The sequence below is a fragment of the Acinonyx jubatus genome, chromosome B4 (assembly GCF_027475565.1).
Source record: "Acinonyx jubatus isolate Ajub_Pintada_27869175 chromosome B4, VMU_Ajub_asm_v1.0, whole genome shotgun sequence".
In the NCBI taxonomy this organism is placed as follows: Eukaryota; Metazoa; Chordata; class Mammalia; order Carnivora; family Felidae; genus Acinonyx; species Acinonyx jubatus.
In genome coordinates this window covers 24,991,936-25,010,630 of record NC_069387.1, presented here as the reverse complement: position 1 = coordinate 25,010,630, position 18,695 = coordinate 24,991,936, and the positions used below count along the sequence as shown (strand labels likewise).

Below are 18,695 nucleotides of genomic sequence, written 5' to 3'. Positions count from 1 at the left end.
CAAAGGCAAACAAACAAAAAGGCAAAAACAGACCCATAAATACAGAAAACAAACTGATGGTTGCCAGAGGGAAGGACAGTTGAGGGAAGGGCAACTGGGTGAAGGGGAGTGGAGGTACAGGTTTCCACGTAGGGAATGAATAAATCACAAGGATGAAAGTCACATCATAGGGAATACAGTCAATGATACTGAAATAGCTTTGTATGGCGACAGACGGTAGTTACACTTGTGGTGAGCACAGCATAACATATACAGTTGCCAAATCACTATGCTCTGCACCTGAAACTAACATAACATTGTGTGTCAGCTATACTTCAATTAAGCAAAAGAAAGAAAGAAAGAAAGAAAGAAAGAAAGAAAGAAAGAAAGAAAGAAAGAAAGAAAGAAAGAAAGAAAGAAAGAAAGAAAGAAAAGTATGGTCCTTAGGTCATCAGCACCACCTAGGAGCTAGTTAGGAATGCAGAATCTTGTGCTACACTGAATCATAAGCTGATTTTAATAAGATCCTCCAGGTGACTTCGCATGCACGTTCAACTTTAAGATACTGCTTTTTAATTCTCCTGCACTGATATCAAGTAGCAAATATCCTTTAACTTCTGTTAGCTCTTTCAATCTTAAAAAACTCAACAACCTAAATAAAATATTTCTGTATTCTTAATCTACCCACCAAACACAATAACTCAGGTCAAATATCTGGAAACCAGAAAAAGAACTAAAATAAAATATATGTCTCATAGGATCACATTCTTTCCCTTTTATGATCTCAAAGGAATTTTTTTTAACTCAAAAGCACCTAGGATTAGGCTTATCTCTCTGTTCCTGAGGATGAAGAATGAGATTTCAGTCCAAATCCTTAACAATAAGGTATTATTATCATATCTGTAAAACCATTTGGAGATCCTGCAGTCTATTAAACTAATGATTTGATTTCTTGAAACATCAAATTATTAAGACTCTAAAACAAAGATTATTATATAATACTATTTTCACTACAAATATGACAGTTTCATGACTGCTATAATTTAAAGAATACAAAAACTTGTCTTTTTTTTATGCTGGTTACCATACCCAAATGTATGCTTTAGGGATTTGGAGGAGAACACAGATATAACTAAAGGCTTAAAAGTACAAACTTTGAAGAAAAGTTGAAAGCTTCTAGAATTAAAATACTTAAAGAAAATTGAAAAATAATCTTCTAACCTTTGTCAAAGAATGGGTTTTGGCTGTTCACAATTTTTACCATCAGCCAGAAACAAAAAATCTGATCTTTATAAAGGATGAGAGTTTGGGATAAGGCATAAAATTAACAACGGAATATCCTTTTTTGAGAGTATTTAAAAATATGTTGGGTATAATCCCATCATGACCTAGTTGTGGCCTTGACTAGATGTGGAAAGATAGATTCTATAATTCCTCAAGGTCCTTTTCACCTTAACATTCAATGAATAGTCTCTGTAAAATTCCACACTGAAAATCAACTCAAGCACATTGTACCTTCTGCCATTCTCCTTTCTAAGCTTTAGCTGAACTATTCAGAAATACTGGCAATTATGTTACCTCTTCTGAAGAAAACATAGGTAGTAAGATTCTTGATCCCGTTCATAACTAGCAGTTTTAAAGACTTTTAGTGCATTCCTGATACTTCTTTGAATTCATATTCTTATGTACTTAATAAGTTATCTTCCCGCCAGTTTGACACATCAATTCATGTCTGAATTAAAGGCCTTATTAAATGTGTCAGTCAAGGGGCACCTGGGTGGCTCAGTTAGTTAAGCGTCCGACTTCGGCTCAGGTCATGATCTTGCGGTTTGTGAGTTCGAGCCCCGCGTTGGGCTCTGTGCTGACAGCTTGGAGCCTGGAGCCTGCTTCGGATTCTGTGTCTCCTTCTCTCTCTGCCCCTCCCCCATTTGTGCTCTGTCTCTGTCTATCAAAAATAAATAAATGTAAAAAATAAAAAAAATTAAATGTCTCAGTCAAGAATAGGAAGATTCAGGGGTGCCTGGGTGGCTCAGTTGGTTAAAGTGTCTGACTTCAGCTCAGGTCATGGTCATGGTTCGTGAGGTTAAGCCCCGCGTTGGGCTCTGTGCTTCCCTCTCTCTCTGCCTCTCCCCTGCTCACACCCTGTCTCTCTCTCTCAAACACAAATAAACATTTAAAATAATTTTAAAGAACAGAGATCTGTTGCTGAATTCCATGCTATTTTTACCTGGCAATTTTCAGGTCACCAACCATCCCGTTTTGCCTGGGACTGGAGTGTTTACTGAAACACGAGACTTTCAATGTTAAAGTCAAGACAGTTGGGAACTCTATAATTTAATAATACGTCTTTCTGGGGTACTTGGGCAGCTAAGTCAGTTGAGTGTCTGACTCTTAATTTTAGCTCCAATCTTGATCCCAGGGTCATGGGATGAAGGTCTGCGTTGGGCTCTGTGCTGAGCGTGGACCCTACATAAGATTCTCTTTCTCTCTCTCTCTCTCTCTCTCTCTCTCTGCCCCTCTCCTCTGCTCACACTCTCTCTCTAAAATTAAAAAAAATTGTTTTTAAATAATATATCTGTGTGTGTGTGTGTGTGTCTGCACATGCTCACATGTACCTGCTCATACACATTTATCATTTTCATGTTCTTCTGGGTTTAACTTCACTTTAGAAGACAGTATAATAAGAAATACACGCCTCTTTTAATGTATGTGCTATAGAATTAACTGTGCCATTAAGCCAGTAGTCAGCCATTTATCAACTCATTTTAAAAAAAGAAAAGAAAAAAATCTAAAGTCCAATACCTGTGTTGTTACATAAAAAAGAAAAAGTCCCCAAATAGAGACATCTTACCTTGATTCTGGTGCAAGTGAACAGTTACTGAAATGGTGCCTCCCTTTCAGTCTCAGTAACTCCATTTTTCCAAGAGTAAATTCATTTTAATCTTGTGAGGCTGACAGACTGAACTTCACACACTACAACTGGTGGAGGGCATACGCTGAGCCAGGTGGCTCATCATGTGTAGTGAAAGGGATTTTCACCATCTTGTCAATCTCATTTTTTCAAAACATTCGTAAAATTGTAGAATTGGCTGTATCTGTTTCTTTTAAAGAACACTGCAGTGTAAAACAACTGATGCTGAATTACTCAACTTATAACTTTTGAGACCAAAAGTGTTTCGAGGTTGTAAGGACACTGAATGAATCAATGAAAATCCATGAATAGAGAATGGTACTTAAAAATGGGAAAGCACCATTCCCTGTCAGATATTATCACTTGAGGCAGTTAAGTAAGGTTTTCCCTTTGAACACATGTATCTAATGGGGAATATTAAACATTAATTGTGCCTCTCCAGTTAGACTATATTACAGAGTAACCAAAACAAAACAAACAAACAAAAACAAACCTAACCCCACCTGATGAGAGAAAGATTTACTTCATACAAGAATGTCACCTATTAGGAGAAAAGGAAGGATTGAATTAGATTTTAATCATTGTTGATCCCTAATGAAATTACTGACCGAGGCAAGGATTGTCAGGTAGTGTTAAAAGCATTAAGTGCATGATTTATGGGGAATCTGACATTCACAGAGTGCCAAAGTAATACCACAAAGATTTCTTTCTAGTCACAGGAGGAAAACGTAAGTGTACATTCATGGAGGGATCAGATTTTCATCACCCAAATCCAGTGCTCAAGTTTAGCCCCAAGAATGGTGGAGCTATCAAATAATACATCTCCTGACGTGACACATAGTAGACTGCAAACCATCCCCTATGGTATATTCTAGCCAAAATGTTTAATCTGAACCCAAAAAAGTTTAGACCTAACTTTCAGCATAAGAAAATAGTGGGGATGGGGGGAATGCAATGACAACACCAGAAGGCACCCAGACAGAATAAAGATGAATCATTCTGTTGAGATCCTTGGTCTGGTCTATTCGACAAGTTGCTGAACAATGGGGAAAAAATTAAGGATGATGCTAGGATAGAAAACTGAGAGCCATAAAAACTAGATCCAATATGTAGGACTAACTAGCTCTAAAGTGTATTATGAGGATAATTAAGGATAATTGAGAAAATTAGTGATAGATAATTCGATAAGATTAAAATTTTGACACATAAAGGGAAATCTAGCTTTCTTAAGGTACGTATGCAGTGTTTGAAACAATAAGACATATTTCTTTATTAAACAAACTATAAGAATTATGCGCTGAGGGTAGGAGTACCATGATTCGAAGACCTTGGGGATTTATGTCTTTCTGATACATGGCACTGATTACTGCAATAATTTTAAAGACAACTTTAAACAGAGAACTTTTAATCCTAGGTGAGGGCTACTGGCGAAGATTTGCTTATCCTCCTTTTGTTTATTGTTAATAATATGACTTCTGATAATAAGAAAGTGATTCTGTTTGAAAGGAAGGAAGGAATTAAAAACAAAAACAAAAACCAGGGGGCGCCTGAGTGGCTCAGTAGGTTAAGCGTCTGACTCTTGATTTTGGCTGTGGGTCATGATCCCATGGTTCGAGAGATTGAGCCCTGCATCTGGCTCTGTGCTGACAGCGTGGAGCCTGCTTGGGATTCTCTCTCTCCCTCTTTCTCTGCCCCTGCCCCACTTGCTCTCTCAAAAAATAACATTAAATAAATAAATAAAAATTGAAAATTAAAAAAAACAGAAGGGCAATGATAGGAAATTTGTGAAGACAGAAATGAGGAAGCACAGAAGTGAGGAATGAAAGAGAGAACACATGATGTCAAATTTCAAGTACCCTGATACACGTGAAGGAGGCCTTCTCTACAGCCCCTACCGCCCTACCTACCTGACTTCATTCATTCCTTTTGGAAGCCTTCTGTCTTCTTGAGTCTGTGCACAGACGTTTTAGCCCTATCAACAACTTCAACACACTGTATTAATTACCTACCCACTTACCTCCTTCTTGCTAGACTGTAATTTTCCTGAGAGTAAAGGGACAGATTTTTGAAACCACTGGATCCAGGCATTGCCTGGAATAGAATGGATGCTTATATATTGACTCATTCAGAGGAAGCCGTCCAAGAAAACACAAACTAATATTTACAATGGTCCAAGAAAATGCCCCAGCCTCTAATACTACATCTCTATGTCACAGAAATTAAAGAAACACATTCCGTAGTAAATGATATCCAAAACAACCATACAGAGAACTTCTGCCAAGAAGTCTGTAGGCTTCAGGAAATCAATGCTCCACAAGATCAACTGATGATTTCAGATACTCAACCCTCTGCTCTGTTTGCAGATTTGGGAATGCAGAGGGCTCCTTCAGCAGGAGGGAGGGTGCTTCCTGAGGGTGTAGCATCCAGCCCCCAGGCACCCTCCCACATCTCCTCCATCTTACTGGGAAGTCAGAGTTGAGTGATAATCAGTAGGTCTGGGGTCATACCTGCATTTTAACTCCTCATGTCCACAAATGAAGTCCCCAAACTTGCCAGACTCCTGGCTCCATTATTTAGTAGCTACATGACCTCAAACTCAAATTCCTCATCCACAAAAGCCCGAAGACTGTGCCCAGGGCATTGTGTGAGTAGTAAATGAAGTGATTCACAGAAAACCCTAGCAGGGCCTGGCACCTAAGAGTTCCATAATTATCAGCTCTTGTTACTGTTACTATTCTTTCTCACAGTGAAGGATTCCACGACCTGCCCGGTTACTTAGGGCTAAGGGTCATCTGAGAGGCCTCCGTGCCCCTCCCACAGTGAATGGCGATGTCTACAATTAGAATTTATGACCGCTCCATTTTTACAAGATACAAATGAAAGGAGTGGGCATAAAATACAGGCCTCCCATTTTCTAGCCTTTGCCCATTTCTTGGCAGTACTGTGATTTTCACCATTTCCTTCTCTTACACTTGAGATTTAAGCCACAGTAATTTGTTCATCTTCTTGAGGATGGGACTTTCAATGGGAATCTACCTTTTGTTACTTAAAAACATAAAACACTCTTCATCTGCCCCCTTCAGGTAAAGATGACATTTAACAACAATTGACAAAGTAACTGCTTTCCAAAAGACACTCACGATTTAGAAATGTACCCATCACTGTGTGATTTTGTTCCTGAAAATGACTTCAATTACCTAAGGAAACTTCTGTCACACTTTAAAAACTTGAAAACGGAATTCTCACATCTATTTTAAAATCTCTCAAGGAGTTTCAGGGAATTATTAAAGGCATTTGCTGAAAATAAAAATGTAACACTTTGTGATTCATTTACAAGAACTGGCTGATAATCATGTAAGACTTGTAAGCACAATTTTAAGCAAACTCTTTACAAAACTTGTGGATGGGCTGAAAACAAATGGTAAGTACAGTCAGAAATACACCTCTTCTGTGTGAGTCTGTCTTGTCCCAAAGTATCTTTTTTAGAGATGACATGAAAAACAAGTCTCTAATTAACCTGAACTTGAGTCCCAACCTTTAAACTATTATTAAACCAAAATGGTTTTTTTTTTAGTTTTTTTTAACGTTTATTTATTTTTGAGAGACAGAGACAGACAGAGCATGAGTGGGGGAGGGGCAGAGAGTGAGGGAGACACAGAATCTGAAGCAGGTTCCAGGCTCCCAGCTGTCAGCACAGAGGCCAACGAGGGGCTCGAACCTAGGAACTGTGAGATCAGGCCCTGAGCAGAAGTTGGATGATTAACCGACTGAGCCATCCAGGTGCTCCTAAACCAAGATGTTTTTTAAAGCATGAAGCAATTCAAATTATATTGCTTTCATTAAAAATAGCCTGTTGATAATATTAATAAATATGTATTTATTAACGATGGTATTTTTCTGGAAGCAAAAAATATTTTTGTATCACTGAGAGATAAAACAATTAATTTAAAATATTGTTTATTTATCTCACAGCTTCATGGGTTCGAGCCCCACATGGGGCTCTGTGATGGCAGTGCAGAGCCTATGTGGGATTCTCTCTCTCTCCCTCTCTCTCTGCCCCTCTTCCATTAGTGCTGTCTCTCTCAAAATAAGTAAATAAACTTAATAAAATAAAATACAATATTGTTTATTTCACCTTTGCCTTTTAAAAATCTGTTGTGTGTGTGTGTGTGTGTGTGTGTGTGTGTGTGTGTTTTACAGTTTACATAATAGCACAATAGTACGTGTATACCATTTACAAAGAAATGATTATATACTAGAGACGCCTGCCCAAAATATCTGTACTAATCAGGGTGTATAATTTAAAAAGCTTATGCACCATTGTCCTACATCAATTTCTTTTACAAAACAGGGCTGGAGAAACATCGTATCAGCATCACCATAGGGTGTAAGCCCAGAAAATCTGATTTTCAGCATATATAGATGGGATCTGGAATGTGCATTTTTAACAAGCGCCCCTGTTTAAGGCGGCTCATGGGCTACATGTTAAAAACATGGCAGTGAAGGAAATAAAAAGCGTTTTGTGGAGCTCATGGTTGCCTGTGAATAAGGCACGTAAGTGGTAACCATATTCAGTGCCCACAATCAGCTGTCTCCTCGTTGATCTTAAGGCAAATAACTTGCAAAGCTGACTTCACTCAGGCGTATAATCCTCTGACCCTCAGTGAAGACATTATTTCCTACAGGATGGCTCTGCAATAATTGCCCCTGTTAAAAATGTATGTTACCCTGTCAGGGCTTTAAAACTGACCCTGCTTTCTGTAACTTCAGAGGTTGTAACACGTGTTAATCATTGCAGGATCATCAAAGGATAAACTCATGGAAAGGTTTCAGTAAGTGTAATTTTATTTTGATTCATCAGAGGGCTCAAGTTTAATAAATTCAAAAAAATAAGTAAATAAGTGAGTATGTAAATAAATAAATAAATACTTAAAAACTTAAAAACACTCAAAACAACCAGTACCACCCATAGACCCAAGCAAAGAGCCACTACCCTAAATCTTTCTTTGAAAGGACCTACATCTCTCTAACACACACACACACACACACACACACACACACACACACAAACACACACACACACACACAAACACACACACACACACAAACACACACACATACACACAGAGGCATGCATGCACGTGCATGACCAGCATCATTCAGGGCCCATAAAATGCTTCTACACATCATTTGCTGTATGTCCTCAAAGTAAAAGGTGATCACATCCAAATATTGTAAAGGTTTGGACTGTACTGCTAAGAACATTGGAGGTGAGTACTGCTTCCAAGAGCAAGGAGAAAAGGCAAATTAATCAACTCAGCAGATCCCATAAATGCAATACAGCCTTACCTCATGCAGTATTTGTTTTCCAGGACTGCCTGGCATCACTTTCTTGCTTCTCTAATCCACGGCTCTGTAGGTATTCAGTATTTAGCAAATCTTTGCAATGTTCGCACCTGGCAGCAAAAGAACATTCTGCAATATTAAACAATTCATATCACTCAAAGACTGGTGTGTAGATCTAGACAAATCATTCATGAAATCAGATACCAATACTTTACATTGACAACTAGCTGTGCATTGAACACTAGCGTTAACAAATAATTTTATTTATATAAGATACTTTAAGTTAATGTTCCAAAATATTAAATAAAATTTCAGCTTTACTTAAAATCCTATATTCATTAGTTATTGCTTTCTCTTTTCTATTTGAATTCTATTTGAATCTATTTATTATATAATGTAAGCATTTTAGAATAAAAATAGCACTTCATAATAAAATAAATTTAACTGAATTTTTCTCTATTTATTTTAATGTACATTCTTGATGAAAATATATTCATGTATTTCATGTATTCAATATGTTTTGGATATTTTTAGTAGATTTGCATTTTATTTGTAATCTTTCAGAACACAAATTCTGAGAGAATACTGGTTACAATAACATAGCAATGTTTGCTGAAATGAAGACAAGAAAAATAAATCTAATTAAATACATAATAAATGATGAATTATGTCTCTTTAATTTTATTACTCATCTCGACATTGCCAGTCCAACATCAAAGAGTCCAGACATGTGCAGTAACAATGAAACCAACTTGTCTTTGATATTTTCCCAACAAAAATCATAACTTTACAGTTTTTGATTTTTCATCATGATAGTATATTTGTCAAGGTAGAGGGATGCAACATAGTTTATTTAACAATGTTTTAGCTTGATTTGCAATTTTTAAATATTTAGGCATATGGGGTGTAGGCGTTCATTTGTACTCTTGCCTTGGACTAATGTCCTCTAACAAATGCTAGAAGCAGGCCTAACAACTATCACAAACAAAAACAAGACAAAACAAAACAGAACAAAGACATAACAGCAAGAAGAAGTTCATGAAGTTGTAGGAGCCACTATCATTTCCTCAGGCTCCTGAGTCAAAGCTACTGATTTTCACCTCCCTTGAGATATGCCACTTATAATCATGCTGTGTCTACTCCTACAACAAAGCAACATTTCCAGATTGCTGGGGCTATTCCAAAGCATGTTGTTTTTCATCGCTGAACCACTTCACTGCCTGGTGGGAAGGATGTTCTCCAGATTTAGAGAACCCACAGAAGAGTCAGCAGTTATTGGCTCTTGAATGTGACCACACACATGAAGATTAGCACGAAGTACAACCTTTTGACCATGATGTCGGAGCTGTGGGAAGACATCACATTCTAGGTGACGCTGAGAAAAAAGGCCACATACGGAAAGGAAAGCAAACACATTGGCACTGAATTTCCTGCTCTTAAGTGAGGAACCAAAAGGTGTGCAACATATTTAGCTGTGCCTACAATTACGCAGTCAAGTGTTTAGAGTTCTTTCTTTCTACCATTCCTATGTACCGCAAAGAGGCAGTTGGTTATAGTTAGGTGATTCAGCAAACAAACCCTGGCACCTGCCAGACTGCATTCAAATCCTGGCTCCACCAGCAATCAACCTGTGACTTAGGGCCAGTCTATACCTCTGTGTCTTCTTCTACCAAATGGGTACTAATGGGTGCTTACCCCAAAGGGTGGCTGTGAGAATGAGTTAAGTGCCTAGAATAGTACATAGTAAGTGCTGTGTTCATATTATGTAATTAAAAAAAAATCCTTTATTATGTCCCCATTTATAAGAGTCCAGAAGAGCAACGTTAGGATATTGTGTCTTGAGCTGACTGCTACTACAGGTCTAAGAAAAAAAAAAATTGTGACATTTGGATATCACAAGGCTTCTCTTATCCTAGACTTTGGGCTATTTAAATTGCACAATTCATTGGCAAAACACCTTTTTTCCTTTTCCCTTTCCTGCAGCCCACACTCCTTTCTAAACAGGATTTATGACATCAAAGCACACCTAGGAAACTTCAATGAATATCAAAACAAATGGATGGCTAATGACTTAAGATCACTGTGTAGTTCTAGGTGCAGACCTGATGCCCCCACCCCCCCAACCCCAATCAGCGGCCTGCTGATGGGCCTGGAGTCCAGATACTTGGGCAAGAATTTGTCTCTTCTTGCTGAGGAGCAGTGGAGGCTTCTCCCTACAAACCTCGAGAATTACCTCACCGCCACATATGACAAGTTTATTCACAAAACTCCTCTCCTTCAATCCCTCTCTCCCTTCAACAGTTTTCCAAAGGAGTGTGAAGGTGGAGGGCCAGAGGTAGGTTGCAGGAAGGCCTGGACAAGGAAAGGAGGAAAGAAAAATCACCCGCTAACCTGTGTGTTTACTCTCGCTGTAATTTTTTTTTCAATGGAAGCCCTAAAACTCTCTCTTGAAATCCAGAGGTTTTTGGCATAAAACTTAAAAAAGTCTGATGTAAGAGGTGAAAACGCTGTTTTTCAATCAGGCTCAAATTTCTGAAGTAATGATCTTTTTGCATGTTTTCGGGAAGGATGTTGGTAATACGGTTACAAAATTTTTAGCAGACACATAAAATGGCCCTTCTATCGTCTTCAAGCTCCCTCATGCATTTCTACAGATGATTTACAGATTTACTGGATTCAAGAAATCTTTATATCAGGCACCTTAAAACGTTTTAGATGAGGTATGTTTGTTTTCTGGTGCTTTCTTAACAAGTTTGTAAGCTAGGCAAGGATCATGTCTTTTAAATCAAGATCATGCAGTTCTTGGCACAGGATTTTGCATGCAGGTGTCCCATAAATATTTACTGTTGATTATTAAAAAAGAAAACAATGAAAAAAATCGTTTGAATTTTGCGGGGTTTTGGGGAGAGACAGGAGGAAGGGATCCAGAAAACAGTAATTCTTACAAATTAATCACCATTTTCCATTCCTTAAAAACATAAGCACCAAAACTCAAACACCAATACTGGGTCTAAAGGTATGTCAATACCTTTTCTAAAGGTGGTTAAAATAAAAAATAAAAATAATAACAGCATCAAGAATATTGTAAAAACAATGAGGTTGATTCTCTACACACATGTAACACGTTCTTGGGAGGAGAGGGGAGAAAGCATGCTTTCTTTACACCCCCTTTCCCATTCTCTTTGTTTGTGGCAGCCTCTAGTCATCTAAAAAGCACTTTGCTTAAGCCCACTGGTAGTAACTTTGTACAGGCATGCATTATGTAGGGTACGGACTAAGTCCTCTTGGCCAGGAAACCCCCTAATACAGTGACTTCCAGGAGGGGCAGTTTATTTGTCTCTCATATCAGTCCAGCTGAGAAGGCCACATCCAGGGGATCAGCAAACACAACCTCAGGTCACATCTAGCCTGCTGACTGTTTCTGTTTCTGAAGGAAGAACGGTTTTTACATATGGCTGAAAAAACGTCAAAGGAAGCATATTGGGTGGCACAGGAAAATCCCATAAAATTGAATCTTCAGTGTGCATTAGTTTCACTGAGACACAGCAACGCTCATTCATTGACTCATTCATAGTTAAGCATTATCTATGGCGGTTTTCACACTGTAATTGGCAGAGTTGAACACAGAATTTATGACCCACAAAACCTAACATATTCACTGTCCAGCCCTTTCCAGAAAAAGTTAGCTGAGTCCAGGCCCAGAAGCTCTCACCCATGTGGTCCATGCAAGGTCCCAGATTGCTTTCATCTTGTGGCTCTGCTGTTCTTTGAGTTGTTATCTGATTAGTAGTAGGTGTGGACCACGGCCACATCCGTGTTCTAGCCCTTGGTAACTGGGAAGAGTTAAAGAGGAGGGCAAGCAATTTCTTTTTAAGCATGTTAAGCAAAAGTTGAACACATCACTTTTGCTCACATGTATTCCTTTGGTGAACTTATTCAAATATCCTACACATAGGTGAAAACAGGAGGATGAAAATGAAAGCAGGAAAAATGGATGGGGTCAGTCAAAAGCTTGAAACAGCATGAGGTACATATAGTAATTAAATCTTAAAACTGAAATAAATCTTAAAACTTAAGTACCTGAAGTCCATTAGGTTCCAAATATAGAGTCATACTAACTTGTGATCAAAAGTCTTTGCTAAATTTATTAAAATGGCCACTTTTTGATGTGCGAGCAAATTGATTTTCAAGATACAATAATCTCCTGGGAGAAATTCTTGTATTTCAATGTACACTTTGAGGATAAAATGTTCTCCAGATTCTCCTTATGACCCCAGTCTATAGTGTATTTTCATGTGTGTAATGGAATAGAGACTCTGTGATTGTCAGTGGCTACTGAAAATATTTTGGAATCAAGGGAAAAGATGAGGTATTAGTGTCCCAGGGTTACTTCAGGTCCTGTCTCAAGCTGTATGAAGTAGAACAAAAAACAGCAATCCACCTGGATCTCAATGCTACTGACTGTTTACCATTTGCATTTCTGTACTTTTATGTAGCTAATGTTTGGCAGAAATGAGGGCAAGAAGATATTTGCATTTTTGTCCAGAGTGAATTTGACTCATATGCAATCAGATTGAAGGTTCTCATCTTAACAGGTTGCTTTGGCGGGGGGGAGAATGGGGGGCAGTGGGGAAGGGGGGGAATCACATTTCACAAAAAGTTGAGCAAGAAAAAAAAATGCATTTTACTTTCACAAATCACGGATAGCAGGGACTCATCACTTTTACAAATAACCTTATATTGCTCATGGTCGGTTATCGTTTGGTTCTGTGATGCATTTGAAAAGCTCTGTGCAGCCGTACTCTACCCTGGAGAATATGGCTGCCTGAAACTGCTCTCTTCCTTCTGAGCAGGACCGCGACAAAATAAACGGCAAGTTCGTCCTAGAACAGTATTGAATTAGCCTTCTAAATTAGAACCATAACCAGGCCATGCATATTACTATTTCGATACTTGACATGCTCTGAAATTAGAAACAGAATAATATTGAAAGTCTTTGGCGGGCAGGATGCTTTTAAATTTTTGAAGATTAAATTTATTATAGTCTATTGGGTTTTGCAACATCTCTTAAAGCCTTCTTAGACCAACCTACATGTGGAAAGGAATACGCCATATATACGAGAAAAGTAATTTCAAATCAATGAGGGGAAACTCTTTAATAGACACCATAGGAATAACTGACTATTCAACTGAAGAAAAAAAAGCCAAATTAGAGCTCTATCTCACAACATATACAGATTAATTCCAGAAGGATTAAAGGGCCAAGTGAAAACAATTTTTTAAAGTATTATTAGAAAATATTTTAAAAGCCTTTGTAAGGAAGACACAAAACCCAGAATTCAAAAAGGAAAATGCAGACCTATTGACCTATATTCACATTTAAACCTTCTGTGAGGCAAAACCAAAAAGGCAAAAGGTGGATGTCAGGCCAGATGACACTTGCAATATATAAAGCATATATATCACGGAAAAATCATTTATAAAGACTTTATAAAAGCGACAAGGCATCTAATAAAGATATAAGCAAGTTTCTTCAATGAAGAAACCCAACTGGCTTATAAACAAATGCAAAGGTTTTCAAACAAGAAGACATTATTTTACCCATCATACTGGCAAACATTATGAAGTCCAAACATATGCTGTGTTAGCATGTCAGGAAATGGAGACTTTGTGGAGGTACAGGTTGGAGGGAAATTTGGAAATATTTATCAAAATTTTAAAATCATGATTCCTTCAACCCAGTAATTCTATGTCTGTGTAGCGATTCCTAGAAAAATGTTTACACGTGTGCAGAAATAATCATAAACAAGGGTGTGTAATGCTTATAATAGTGAACATTGAAAAGGCAGAAATGATGACGAGGAATGGCTAAATAGATTATGGAGCATTATGTAACAGTTAAAACTATGGATTTGTATTATAGGTACTCACATGAAAATTCTCTATGAAATTGAATGAGAAAGCAAGTTTTAGTTTAGTTCTGTGTGTCTCTGTATGTGTATACCCTTCTGTAAGGTATGGTCTCATTTCTTTCAGAAGGTCATAAAACAAAACTATTATGTTTTGTTTGTATTCATGGATGTGAACGCCGAGAAAACCATCGAGAGGATACACATCAAACCAGTGGTGGCCACCTCTCGGTGGTTGAGTCTCAGGAACATGACTGGGTGGAGCTAGCAGAAGAGGGACTTTCACTTGGACTCTGTTCCTTGCTTGAGAATGAATTTATGGAGAAGACCCCCCTCTCTGACAGAACTTATCCTGCATTATTAATGCAATCAAAGTCAAATTATAAACAAAGTGAAAATGCCTTGCGGAATTTGGAGGGCTCCTATTCTACTAGTTTGCCCACGATGTTTCTGCAGCTGTGTCTTTCTCTGCTTGTTATGTTGTTCCACTTACGCACTTCAACATGTATCTCTACGACTCATGCTGGCCAAGTGTGAGGTTGAACCTGCTATTTGTCCATAAATTTACTATTTAATAACATTTGGATGGAAAGTGACAGAATTTCCCTGGCTTTGTAATTTATTTCATTGCCTATAAGTAATAACCAGAAAAGAGAGTTTAAAAGCAATCCTTATTTTCAAAAACTTTGACCAATATTTGTTGTGAAACATCAGGCCCCTTGGTAAAATATCAAAATGCTTAAAATGAAAGCTTCTTTTTTTCTTGTAAGAAAGGAAAATTATTTATATTTATAACTACACTCTAGGTCTAACAGAACAAATTAAGATTTCTGCCAAATGTTCTACTTGACATTTTTCTAGCTTTAGCAATTGCAATACGTTACTTTCACATTTAAAAAATATCTTAACAATAGTATATGGCAAATTTATGGAAAAATTGACATCTTCATTTTATACTTTAGTAAATTCAGACTAAGCCAACATCAAATTAACCAGAATTCAGACTCGATTTTGAGAATTTGGACTCAACTTTTCTGACTTCTGGCCTGAACTGTTTTTCTCTTTTCCCTGCATATGGCTATCTCCCACAAACTATATACTCTCTAAAGCTTCTGATAGTGCTTTCTAAAATTGCAAGGTTTAGTTCTGAGGATTATGATATAGCATTTCATGTACTGACTTTAGAATACAGCATTAGAAGCTAAGTAAAATTCACCTTTGGAAAAGGTGGAATTAAAGATAATGATAACTGTATTTGAACTGTGGGTTAAAATAAAGAAGAAACTTCACTTTTGCATAGAGAATGAAACTTGAAAAAATAAAATTTTGGTCCATCGCAAAATACATGCTTATTTGTACATTACAGAAGGATTCTCCATACTATTTCATTTTAAAACCTACCCTCCATTGTGGGTTTTGTTTTTTCATTTTAAAATGGATTCTAGTTACTATATTCTAAAGTAATTCTGCATTACTTTTTCAGTGACTTAAGTCTAAGGTGTATATTATTCCTATACCAAATTAAAAATTTTTTGCAACATTTTTTGCTGTATATTTTATATCAGACTTTAAGAAAACACATCTCACATGTAAATTGATCTTAAGTCAAAGTCCTCTAAATGCATTTTTAAGTTGTGTAAATGCAGTTAAGACTAAAGCAACAAAAGTAGTATCTTATACTAAAGTATGCTGCTCCATGAGTCCATGAGTCAGTATGGTACTATGAAATTGCAAGCGACTACATACTGCCCATTGCTTTACAAGAGCAGCTGCCCAAAATATATGTCAGAGGGGCGTTTTACAGCTGATTTCCTGATAATGTCTGGTGACCACATTATAGAGAGTGTTATAGAGAGGATAGGGGAAAACCGGGCTATTTCCTCTTGTGAATTATCAAATACCAGTTGTTGTGAAACTTACTCGCTGTAAGTCTGTGGCTGAAATGTTCTGATGTTTCCCTCACTTTAAATTCCCACAGCGAGGTCGGTAGACCTCTGTGTCTATTGAACTCACACTGCAACAAGTCAAGTGCAGCGCCAATGACGAAATGAGAATGCCCAACCGCAAATGATACAATAAAAGAAAACACGGACATTGGAAAATGTGATCAAATGATAATATTTATCTACCTAATGCGCAAAAACTTAAAAGTTCGTCCTTCTATGCTTTAGATTGTGCCACCGCCCGTTTGCCGTCGCATAGTTTGGGAGATAACATAGAGGAAAATTCGAAGGTGTGATTAGTCTTGGCAATAATAGCTTTAACATATATTTTAACCACTTCCAGGCCACATAAATGGAAGATGCTTAGGTGGGCCACTGCCCCAGAGCTGGCCAGCCACCTTGAAGGAGAAAAGAACAAATGATGTCATAATTTTCAGGTTTGGAAAAATCTACTTTCGCTCTTATAAAAAGATGAAGGTGTCGCTGCTGCCTCAAGGCCGGCGGCGAGAAGGCGGACGGCTTCGTGCTCGGCGCCTTGGGGATCTTCAAGGCTGCCAGAAGCTCCAAGCTTCCAGTTGCACCTAAACCACAGCTTTTGTTACTCTCCTATTTGGGGTGATGGTGGGAAGGGAACCATCATCAATACAGGAATCTGAGAGGCATTCTCTCCCCTTGCACTGTGTCCCAGCTCGGGATTCTCCCAAGTGCCATCCCCCTTCCTCCATGCAGATGCCTAGCCCTGGGCTCGCCTTCTCTTCCATACCTGGGTCACAGTGGGTTGGGCACCTGGGCTCGCTCGCCCCGGCCTTGCCTCCCTCCACCCCTACGTCCCGTGGCGAGCGCAGCCTCTCCAGCCCTGGCCTCGGACGGTGAATGTGTGTCTGGCTTTGAAACAGCGCGGACCTCAGAAGCCCAGTGACAGCAGAAAAGGAGCTCCCGGGGCGCCAAGCACCTTCTGCAATACGCTCACGCGTTGTAGACACAAACCCGTGCTCTAACTGTACTCCAGCTAATCGCGAAGAAAATTACGGGCGCGTCGTAAAGCTCTCTCCCGCCTAGCCACGCGTGGCTAAATTTCCAGCTCTCGGGCCAGCTAACACGCGGGATTTGCACCGCAGCGTCTCGGCTTCCAGAGCCCAAGCCCGGCGCTACTTGCGGCTTCTCCGATTTCTCCCCTAAGTGCGAAGGAAATAGCCCCTTTTGCTCAGCGCCTGCGGGGCCGGCGGATCTGAGAGCGGGGCCCCGCTGGGGAAGACGCGGCGGGCCGGGGACTCCCCGGCGGCGCCTGCAGCGGCGGCTCCTCTGCGAGGGTTAACTGCAGTGCCCGCTGCCGGGAGGGTGCTGAGGCTTCCTCTCGCCGGCCCGGGAACGTGGATACCGCGCCTGCAGGATGTTCGCCGGCTGGGCCCGGCAGTCAAGAAACATGAGAAGGCCTCGGTATTCCTGTTCCCGGGCCGCGCGCGCCCGTCTGAGTAAATAAAGCCGAGACGACGGCGGTGGCGGCGGTGAGCGCGCTGGAGCCCGCGCGGAGAACATGAGGCGGGGATGGGAGTGAGCCTAGCCTCGACGCGGGAGAGCCAGCCGCCCTGCCGCCGGCCGCCGGCCCCACCGCCACAGGTACAGCCCGCGGGTCCCGGCGTCCCAGCTCAGGGCCTCGGGACGGGAGGCTCGCTCTGGCCCCGGAGCTACTCCTTCCCTCTGCCCCGGGAGCCTCCGCTGTCCCCGCCCTTCCCCCACTTCCCTCCGAGGTCCAGTGGGCACGCGCCCGGGTGGTGGCCAAGGCTGGCCAGAGGGTCTGCGAGGCGCCTGGGAGCCCACCTGATTGCCCCTCCTTGGCTTTAAAATTGCTCGCGGGCGTTGGGCGGGGTAGTTCCGCGGGGTAGGAGCTCCCCAAGCAACAGTTTGGAGTGAGTCAGGGTGAGGGTAAGTGGGGAGCACTGGAGCGGAGAAGAGGTGCTGAGGACCGTGGTGGGGCGCCCGGTGAGGTCCAGGTACCGCGCTTCACATGCCCTCCCCCACCCCGCAACCCCTCGAGTCAGGACCCAGTTCTCGGACCTTCGCAGCCCCCGGCCACCTCGCTTGCTGCCTGCAGACCCGGACCGCGCCGGGTGTCTGTGGTTGCGATGTCTCTGTGGGCTTGGGACAGCGCGGAAGGGTCCGGTAGGGCAAACCTCGCAGCGGCGTCGCTAGGAAAAACTAGCCATTGAATATAGGAGGACAGGACTGTGGTGGGGAAACACTGTGGGACTGGAAAAGGTCGTGTTTTACAAACAGCGCAGCGTGAACGCAAAGCACTAAGCGCACCGATTAAAAAAAAAAAAAAAAAAAAAGGCTAGTCCTGACCTTAGAACAGAGGCTGCGAGCACGGAAATTTGCTTTGACACTTTTCGCGGAGGCTGCGTGCACACTCCAGACACGTACCTGTCTGCGTGGGAGGACTCAGCCTTGTGGTACACGGGGCAGCCAGCAGAAGTCTGACTTCACCTCTCCACGAACACTGACGGTAGCCGTCGCTTAGCCTCTGTGGTCACGGCCCTAAATGTCGCGCGTGGCCGCTCCTGTGATGGCTGGAGGGCGGGGCAGGGGGCGTTGGCAAGTGTGGGAGCT

At 40.5% G+C, this 18,695-nt stretch overlaps 1 protein-coding gene and 1 long non-coding RNA gene across 4 annotated transcripts in view; one reads left to right on the top strand and one right to left on the bottom strand.

Moving 5' to 3' along the window:
* Positions 1-18,628, bottom strand: part of LOC113603630 (uncharacterized) — a 117,676-nt gene extending 99,048 nt beyond the window's left edge. For both annotated transcript variants that reach the window (XR_003425276.2, XR_008299965.1), the window contains exons 1-2: positions 18,510-18,628; positions 8,240-8,346 (exon numbers count right to left, since the gene is read on the bottom strand). This is a non-coding gene — a long non-coding RNA (uncharacterized LOC113603630). The remainder of the gene's footprint in view (positions 1-8,239; positions 8,347-18,509) is intronic.
* MKX (mohawk homeobox) overlaps positions 16,986-18,695 on the top strand; it is a 68,120-nt gene continuing 66,410 nt past the window's right edge. The window contains exon 1 of one of the 2 annotated variants that reach the window (XM_027073698.2): positions 16,986-17,705. The gene's annotated coding sequence lies outside the window, so the exon portion shown is untranslated. Of the gene's footprint in view, positions 17,706-17,858; positions 18,592-18,695 lie in introns of those variants that run through there. The other variant, XM_053225443.1, reaches the window with a different exon arrangement.